Consider the following 10,356-nt stretch of genomic DNA (forward strand, 5'->3'; position numbering starts at 1 on the left):
ATTGGGATGAGGAAGGATGTATGACATGATATTGTGTTTGTCCTTTAGCCATTTGATTGAGAAGTGTTAAAATGGTTTGATGTGGTTTTGGAAATTTTGGTAAAGTGTCAATGTGTGAGTTGAGGATGGCTTGATGTTGATTTTGGTACATTTTGATTGATTTCAAAAAGGGTTGAAATTGGCATGTTTTGGTTGACTTTGAAAATGGTCGAAAATGGCTTGTTTTGAAAATGGCACCTTGTGGTTTTTTATGAAAATATGATTTTTGGGCATATTTTGACGGGACATAACTTGGACTACGGATCTCTGTTTTGTGCCAAATTTGTTTAGAAATGAAGTTGGATCCGGGATGTCCATGCCGTTTGAAGAACGGGTGAAAAACGATTTAAAATGAGAGAGTTATGTCCGTCGGAAGATTGGGGGTTGAATCTGTAAATTCTGCAGCTTTTAACTTAGAAAATTTTTAGCAGAAAGACCCTCCACGCGTAGGCGCACTTGGCGCGTACGCACCGTTCTTCAAGAAAGCACCATCCACGCGTGCGCATGGTGTGCGCGGGCGCGTCAATGCGCTGCACCAAATGCCCAGCCATTTTCCCGAGAGTTGTGCCAGTTTTGTGCCTGGGACACAAATGTATCCGCGCGTACGCGTAGCTGACGCGTGCGCGTCGATTGGCTATTTTTCAACCCGCGCGTCCGCGTGCATGACGCATACGCGTCGATGAGTTTTGTGGCCATCCACGCGTGCGCGTGGAGTGCGCGTACGCGTGGCCCTGTTTTCATGCCCAAGTTGATTTTTTAGTTTTTAAAGCCAAATCTCATACTTCTAAGCTTCCGATCTCACCCCTTATGTATTAAATCATTATGATATGCCTAGCAATGAGAAAGGAGCTAGGGGATGTGGTAACTTGCGAGTGAAGCAAGGGGAAAAGTTATGATCAACGATGATCAAAGATGATTATATGAGATATAGTGGATGACGGTGGAAGTACCGTGTATGCCATGAGCCGAAGGGCTATATTTATTGATAAATTGCCGATTCTTGATTGAACCATGAGCCGGATGGCTGAGTTATTACCGGATTACGGCAAAGCCATTATTGTTTATGGCTGAGTATAAATGCATATATGATTAATGAATGAATGTGTTAAATGGATAATAATGAAAAATGCTGAAATGCGATGTGTGACCCCGGGTAGTAGGCAGTGGCGTTGTCCACTTGCTCCGGGTATGAGACGGGAAAGGATGTTTATGATAAATGAGTTTAATTATAGTGTTTTGAATAAATGTGTATTTGTGATACCTGGGTAGTAGTAAGGGTGGTGGTTCATCCCGCTTGCTCCAGGTTAATGTTTGAGATTTGATAACAGTGATGATTGCTTCTAAAATGAACGAATGTATGTTTTGAGATCCTGGGTAGTAACAAGGGTTGTGGTTCGTCCCACTTGCTCCAGGTCAGAGATTGTGACGCCTGGGTAGTAGCGGCAGTAGTGGTGGATCCACTCGCTCCAGGTTGAGCTTTTAACACCCGCCTGGGTAGTAGCCGCAGTAGTGGTTATTCCACTGGCTCTAGGTTGAGCGGGTAGTAGCAAGGGGGTTGTAGCTCAAACCTACTTGCTCCGCAATGGGTGTTTCTGTCCAATGGTTAGCTACCAGGATATGTCGGGTTGGCTATATAACCGACAGATGATATCATCAGCCATAGGGCAGGCATTCATTATTTGCATATGTTTGAATTATTTGGGTTTGCCATTTGTTTTGGATTTCTACATCATATATGCCATGTTACCTGACTATATGCTACTTGTTCTACTTGTACCATATTTGTGTATTACTTGCCTGTATTGCTTGTGTTTGTACAACTGAGAGGCCCCTCATGCTGGTGTCGGTGGGTGTCGAGGGCTGTTCTTGATGGGATGAATTGATGATGCGATTGCATGATGATGATGATTATTGAATGAGATAATTGGAGCTCCCTGGGCAGACGCTGTGATGTGGTTTCACTAGCTCCAGGCGAGGGTATGATGTATTGATATAGAATTGTTGAGGCAGAACAACCGGTGATAGTTTTGCTTATGAATCTGAGTCTGATTCGTGGAAGAGTCAGCGAGTTTGGAAACATGTGAAATATGAATTAAATTTAGCACTCATTTATGACAGTTGCCTATTCATGGATTAGCGAGAACCTAGGATGAATAATTGGTGAAGAAGCTTAGGATGCTTAGTGAGTTTTTATTGCTGTGCATTGTATTTATTTGGCACTTTTATCGTAGTGGGAACCCATGGGCCCGGGGTTCTCATTCCGTATATATCTCTTGTTTTTCAGATACAGGTCCAGGTACTCAGAAGTGAGTTGTGGGTCGTCTGAGAGACGGCGAAGATCTTTATTTTCCCTACTTTGTGTTTTGCTTAGAATCTCTCCACCTTTGTTTTGGAAAGATTATATTATGTATTAAACTCTTTAAATTTGCCTATAGAGGCTTTCATGTTTCCTTCGGGAGAGATTAGGATATACTGTTGTCAACTACTTTCATACTGTACCCTAGCCGGCCTAAACTTCGCTGGTCGCGACTAGTGGCTATTTACTTATGTTATAAATATCTATCTGTTATCTATCTCTTAATCTCCTCTACGCCTTGTCCGTATATCATTTTCGGCTTCATGGTTTATCTTTTGTTGTCGAAACGTGAGTGATACGTCTTCGCGATTTTATTTCTACTCTTTTCAGGCTTCTCGGTTAATACTCCTTTCGAAATTACCTATATTTATTTATTAAAAATCCACCTGAGAGTTGTACCACCGTAATATCATTGACTTATGACTCGAGCATAAGGATTTGAATATTAGGGTGTTACAAACCACCACCTCAATATTCACCATCTCCATATCATTATCACGATGAACCACCTTCCTATTATGAACCCTCTCTCCCAACCAATGAATCCTCATATCCACCCTAACCTCCAATAGATGACAGACTTCGTGTTATTCTTCAAAGGCAAGAAAGGATGAATAAGAGTGTGCTAAATTTCGCGGCCGCCTTAGGTGAGTTAGTAAATATAATAGCTTCCTAATATCTGAGCACTCAAAGAACTCCCATGGCTACATGTGGAGAATCAAAAGAAGAGCAAAGCATGAAGGAGACACTAGAAACTTTGGTGGACAATGAGGAACATGGCTTTGTATTGGAACAAGTGGAGGAAGCCATAATAGTTGCAGAGGAAGAAGTGGTTGAAGACTTAGGAGATGCTGAACCTCCATGGGAAAGTCAGGTTATAAAACCTCCTTCCAAGGCGATTGAAATTGATGCTGAGGAGGGTGTACAACCTCCAATGCATATCATGACTAAAGACTTGGAAGAGGTCGATCAAGAGATGGAGATTAAAGAAGAAGAAGTACAGCCTCCCATGCCCTCGGTAAGCAATAAAGAAGAGATTGAATTGGAGAAAAGCTACCAAGAGGAAGAGGTTGAAATTAAAGAAGTTTGCAAAGAGGTGGAAGTTGTCAAAGAGCACAAGGGAGTGGAGCTTGAAATCACCTTGCCAAAGTTATTGGAGACCCCTCCCTCTAAGTTGCCATCATCCTTCACAACATTCAAGTGGGTAAAATTCATATTCCTTAGCTTTCTAATTCCACTTGAATATGGGCTACTGGAGACGGATGGTCAACTTAGAGCTCTTTGTGGCATAAAGAGTAAGAGGAAGATGGTCAGTGGTAAGAACTGTCCTGCAAGGTTCATTATGGTTGGAAGCTTTAAGTTTAAACGCAAAGGTTGGTGTAAAGCTCAATTGAATGGGTCTAGGAAGTTGTTTGGACGCTTCAGTGAGAATTCTAAAGCTGAACCACCCGGATGGAATCATGATGATCAACAAGAAGACGGGTGCAAAAGCAAGATTTGGGACCCCAGAATTCATTCTGGCAATTAACACTCTTGGGGCCTTGTCACTTGCTTTAACTTACTTGAAGGCTTCCTGCGCCTAGTTTGGGATCTCGGAGGCCATTAGAATTACAAACATTGGTGGAGATTCCTGGATGAGTTCAAGCATAAGCCACCATAATAGGAAGCTCATCAATGTCCAACTTAAGGACTTTAACTAAAAGTGCTAGGTGGGAGACAACCCACCATAGTATGATCGTTCTTTTTTTTTCATTTTTATTTAGTTTTATTTGTTTTCGAGTTTTATTTTATTTTATTTTCATTGAACCTGGAATTACTCATAACATCCATATCATACTGCATTCTGCATTTTGCATTAAAAAAAAGCACGCACGCGACGCGGCAGCGTCGCTGACGCGTCCGCGTCACTAGTGCGTTGGGAAGAAAAAAATCGAACAGAGAGTCGGCGTGCCTTTGGCACAAATTGATTCACACGACCACGTCGCTGACGCGTCCGCGTCATGTGGGAAAAATGCCTCCCCACGCGTCCGCGTCACCCACGCGACCGCGTGGCCCTGTAAATCAACGTAAAAAGGTATATGGCCGAAAGTTAAGCTGGAATTGGGCTGGACTCGTGCTGGAAGCCCAAGCCCTACCACGCGACCGCGTGCCCCACGCGGCCGCGTCATTTTAAGAAAATGGCCATCCACGCGATCGCGTCAACCACGCGATCGCGTCAACCACGCGATCGCGTCAACCACGCGACCGCGTCACCCAATAATTTGGCAAAAAGAGATTTAAATAGAGAGTTGCGCGACCGCGAGGCTGCCCTCGCGCCAATCGCACAAATCAGGTCACGCGATCCCGTGACCTACGCGTCCGCGTCACCTGACCTTATCGCGCACCACGCGACCGCGTCACTCACGCGTCCGCATCGCATGCGGCGCACAGAATATCCTGATCAGCCAAAATATCTTATCTTTTCTTCCCCAAATCCTAATTTCTTTCTTTCTCCTTTCTTACTTTCTTTCTCTTCATCTTTTTAACTTCTCATTCCTTTTCACCTTCATTCTATTTTACTTAATTTATTTGCATATTTCATTCATTGCATCTCAATTTTGTGCATATTTTTATTTTCTTTTCTAAATTAATTATTTTTCCTTTGGTGTTAATTTTCTTATTTAACTGTTGCATCTTCTCTTGATTTATTTTGGGTGCTTAGTGACTTGTTTTATTCTGGTTAGGTAATATTATTTAAATCAATGCCAATCTTTTATATCTGTATTACTTTTGCATTGACATGAATTTATATTATCTCTCCTTCCCCACTCTCTTCCCTATTGTTGCAAATTTTGCATCATTGATATGCCATGTGCTTCTATTATTTTCTCACGAACATGTTGAAGCTTCCATGTAAATGAGACCCTTATTATTTGGCATTAACATCCATATTTTATTTATGTTCTTATCTTTATTTCTGGGTTACTTTTCTTCTTTTTCTCTTCTTTCAGGATGGCCATCGATGAAGGGAAAGGGAAAGCTTCTAACTAGAGAGACAGGCAAGTCAATCTGCACAATCTATAGAGAAAGACATCAGTTGGAGCAGCCCATCCACTTGTACATCTTAGCATGCACCGAGGACGGTGCAATCTTTAAGTGTGGGGAGGTCGATACCGATCTCCATGGGTTAGTTACCTTCTTTTCAACACCAATAATCTTATTTTCTTTATTTGTTCATTGTTACATCTGCATATTTGATTGCATGTTTATTTGATTTTGTGCATTTAGTTACTACTTGGTTAAAGTAATAAATTTCTTTTTAAGACCCTATTTTTAAAAATTTTCACTAATTTAAATTGAAAAATTTTTGTGTTAAATTTGTTTGAAGTTGTACTTGGAACAAGGTTTTTGAGCCAAAGAACACACAACCTGTGAGATTTTGAGCTTATTTACATGGTTACATTATTTAACCATAAATTTTTATTCTTGTGTGTTTTCTTCACTATGATTGCAATCTTTGCTTTGTTCCATTCTATATGTCCAATATTTAGTGTATTTACATGTTTGCATATGATTGAGGCCATTGTTTGATTTTAGCTCACTTATCCCAAATAAGCCTACCCTTTACATCACCCTTGTTAGCCACCTTGAGGCTTTTTAACCCCCTTCTATTTCATAACCACATTACTAGCCTTAAGCAGAAAAACAAAATAAAAATTCCAAGTTGAATCCTTGGTTAGCTTAAGATAGATATTGTGTATAATTTAAGTGTGGGGAATTTTATGGGAACATGGGATGATATGAAAAAATAGGGAATTAAATTGAATAAGTTATTTGAAAATTTGGGAAGCATGCTCATATGAAATCAAAATAATTAAATTACCATGTGCATTGAAAAAAAAATATTCAAAAAAATTAAGTAATTAAATAAGGGGATACAACAAAAAAAAAGAAGAAAAGAAAAAAATAATATTACCCCAAATGCAAAATAAAAAGAATCAATGCACATGGGACAAGATTCAAAAATAAGTTTGATACATGAGCATGTAATACAAAAGTGGGAAAATTCGGGTAGCTAGATAAAGTATTTTAAAATTATATAAAGTATGTATATGTTAGGTGAGATCTTAGACTAATCAAGGATTCACTTTATAAAGCTCACTTGGCCATACATATATCCTTATACCCTTACCTTAGCCCCATTACAACCTTGAAAAGACCTCATGATGTTTGCATTGATATACTAAATATTTGTTGATTGGTTAGATGAAGAACAAAGTTTAGAAAGCATGACTAGAGAAGAGTAGAGTGAATTACCCTATACACTTGAGAGACTAGAGTGATATACACTACCAGTGAGGGTTCAGTGCTTAATTCTATGTTCCCTACTTTCATGAGCTATCTTCTTACAAGTTAACTTGCTTTTTATTGTATGATTTGAATTAGTGGAATTTGAATTACTTTTGTCTTGAAGAACTTATTTACTCTTAACCAAGTAAGTAAAAGCATTTAGCATGTAGTTGCATTCATAGGTTGCATTTCATATATTTTACCATTCCTCTTCATCTTTATAGCTTCTCTTGAGCTTAGCATGAGGACATGCTAATGTTTAAGTGTGGGGAGGTTGATAAATCACTATTTTATGGTTTATCTTGTGCTCAATTGAGTGATTTTTATCAACTCTTTACCCACTTATTCATACTATTTGCATGGTTTTACATTTGCCTTCCTAATTATGTGCTTTGATTGAAAACATGCTTCTTTGGCCTTAAGTTTCCTATGTTTAATCCTCTCTTGTTACCATTAGATGCCTTGATATGTGTGTTAAGTGATTTTAGAGATTACAGGGCAAGAATGGCTCAAAGGATGGAAAGGAAGCACGCAAAAGTGGAAGGAATACACGAAGTTGGAGAAACTGCTAAGCTGTCCAGCCTGACCTCTTCGAACTCAAACGGCTATAACTTTAGCTACAGAGATCCAAACGACAAGGTTCTAGTTGCGTTGGAAAGCTAACGTCCGGGGCTTCGATTTAATATATAATATGCTATATTTTCCCTGACGCTAGGCGATGCGAATGCGTGCTCCATGCGAACGCATCGCAGTGACGAAAAACCAGCGTGGCAGATTTCTTCTCTAGCGATTTCTGGGCTGCTTTCGACCCAGTTTGCGGCCCAGAAAACACAGATTATAGGCTATAAAGTGGGAGAATGCATCCATTCATGAACAAGCTTTTATATTCACAATTATTAGGATTTAGATGTAGTTTTTAGAGAGAGAGGTTCTCTCCTCTCTCTTAGGATTTAGGATTTAGGATTTCTCTTAGTTTTAGGAGTGCCTCTCGATCCCAGGTTTAATGTTCCTTTTATTTACTTTTCCAATTTAATTTATGAATATCCATGTTAAGATTTGAATATTTTATTTAATATAATTCGAGGTATTTCAGACTTATGATTGCTCTCTTTAATTTATTAATGCTCTCTGTTTATCCAAATTATTTTCATTCAAGTAGACTTTCTTCCCTTTTGGCTTTGGTTAAATAATTGGTGACTCTTGAGTTATCAAACTCATTGTTGATTGAAAATTGGAATTCTTCAAGAATTAATTCGAATTCCAATAACTCTAACTTTTCCCAAGGAAAGACTAGGATCTGAGGAATAAAAATTAATTCATCCACTTAACTTACCTTCATAGTTAGAGGTTAACAAAGTGGGAAAAAAATCCAATTCTCATTACAGTTGATAAGGATAACCAGGATAGGACTTCCAGTTATAATACCTTGCCAAGAGTTTATTTTATTATTATTATTTTATTTTTCTTATCATTCAACATACTGCTTCCTTACTTTCTAAAACCCCTAATTTACAAGACTCATAACCAATAATAAGAACATACCTCCCTGCAATTCCTTGAGAAGACGACCCGAGGTTTAAATACTCGGTTATCAATTTTAATGGGGTTTGTTACTTGTGACAACCAAAACGTTTGTATGAAAGGACTTTTGAAGGTTTAGAAACTATACTTGCAACGAGGATTTATCTGCAAATTTCTAGACCATGCAGAAGTTCCTCTCATCAAGGTCGCAACCCACCTCGGTGAGTTTTTTCGATGGTGACAGAGCGGAGGATCCTGGATATGTTTTGGAGTCTTTTTTTATTATTTTGTATTAATGTCTCACTTTTGTATTTATTTTTCCTAGAGGCTTACTTTGAGAGAGAAAACTTGTATAAGCTGTTTTAACTTTCAGAATTTTGTATTGTCTGTAGCTAGTCGGCTTAGACTCCGCGAGCCGTGGCTAGATCTTTATACTATCATACTCTTATATTTTGTTATATTATATCTATTTCTTGTGAGTTAAGTTGTTGCTTTGTGTGTACGGTTTGTGCTTTTTAAATCCTGTTTTTGAGCTATATCCTTCATCGGGCTTCTCAAATATACTACTTCTTCTATATATTATATGTATAAGCCTTAGACTTGTCATAACATTTGATTAACCTTTGCTTTATGTAACACCCTACCATACAGAGTCTTATGCTTAAGTCATAATTCAGAGATGGCAAGGTATTACGACCTCTAAAATAAAAATTTAGTACTATAGTAGTATGAATAAGGATTATAACTAGGAGCCTTTGTAGAAAAAGGGGTAAACAAAAATCGCAACTCGAAAGCGCAACACTCCGATCGATAACGCAACGAGCAAAGGATAAGCCAACGCGAGTTCATATATATACAAAGAGTGTCAAAAACGGGAATATCAAGACTCAAAATCCGGTTGCGAAGATAACCGGTCCGAGCATAGTAATATATACATATAATAAGATAAGGAAAACCCCAAAGGAAACCCAAAGGGACACAAATACAGAAAACTATTCTCCAAAATCCCCTCTAGAAGGAGTCATCACAGTTTGTATTATTTAGTGGAGATAAAAGTATCTAAGCAAAACATATAAACCAAAACAGAGTCCCGAGAACGAAGGATCTTTACTAATCCAGAAGTCTCCAGCATGCCTTAACGAGAAGCCTCGCGTCCTGCATCTGAAAACCACAAAATCTGCATGGGTGAGAACCAGAGGTCCCCAGCACGGTAACAGCTTCCACATATATAATACATAATAATAGAGGAAAGCTTCCTAGAACTTCCTCCAGATAATATCAAAGCTTATAAACAAGCTAAACCGTGAGTGGCAACTGACTAAAGATCCTTCAGTCTAACTAATACTTCCCTTTCCAATTCCTTCAGACCTCCCAACCACCAACAGGAGTAATATATAGCAAACACAGTTATATCAGACAAGAGATTTACAAATAGGAACAGATAAGGCATTTAGACAATTAGCAAGTAGTATACAATCAAATAGGCAATCTCAAACAATTCATGTAGTATGCTTATGATGCATGCCTGTCCCTAGTGGCTGATGATATCATCTGTCGGTTATAGAGCCAACCCGACAAGTCCTGGTAGCTAACCATTGGACTGTCCCTCTGTCGCGCATCCCCAACTCGAGTTATACTCATCATAAACTTAATCATAATCATGATCCATATCCATCACCCTCACTGGTGAATATTTATGGGGGCGAGCTCATCCGGGCCTTTCACAGTGCCTGGCCACACTTAAGACATAAGGTCAAAAGAGCTTCGAGTCTCAACCTGGAGCACGTGGTGGCTAGCCACTGCTTCCTCCCAGGGAAACCCTCATCTCCGATGGTGGAAGTGCAAACATTCACAATTCATTCAACAGCATATATGCATTTATACTTAGCCATAATCATGGTTCCGCCGTAACACGGCAATAATCTAGCCATCTAGCTCACGGTTAAATCCATAACCAACCAATTCATTAACAATTACGGCCCTTCGGCGCTTGGCACAACAAGCACTTCCACCGCCATCCTCCACATCTCACATAATCATCTTTGATCCTCATTGATCATTCATTTTTCCCTTGTTTCACTCGCAAGTTACCACATTCACTAGCTCCTTAT

Source organism: Arachis hypogaea, chromosome 17 (assembly GCF_003086295.3).
Source record: "Arachis hypogaea cultivar Tifrunner chromosome 17, arahy.Tifrunner.gnm2.J5K5, whole genome shotgun sequence".
In the NCBI taxonomy this organism is placed as follows: Eukaryota; Viridiplantae; Streptophyta; class Magnoliopsida; order Fabales; family Fabaceae; genus Arachis; species Arachis hypogaea.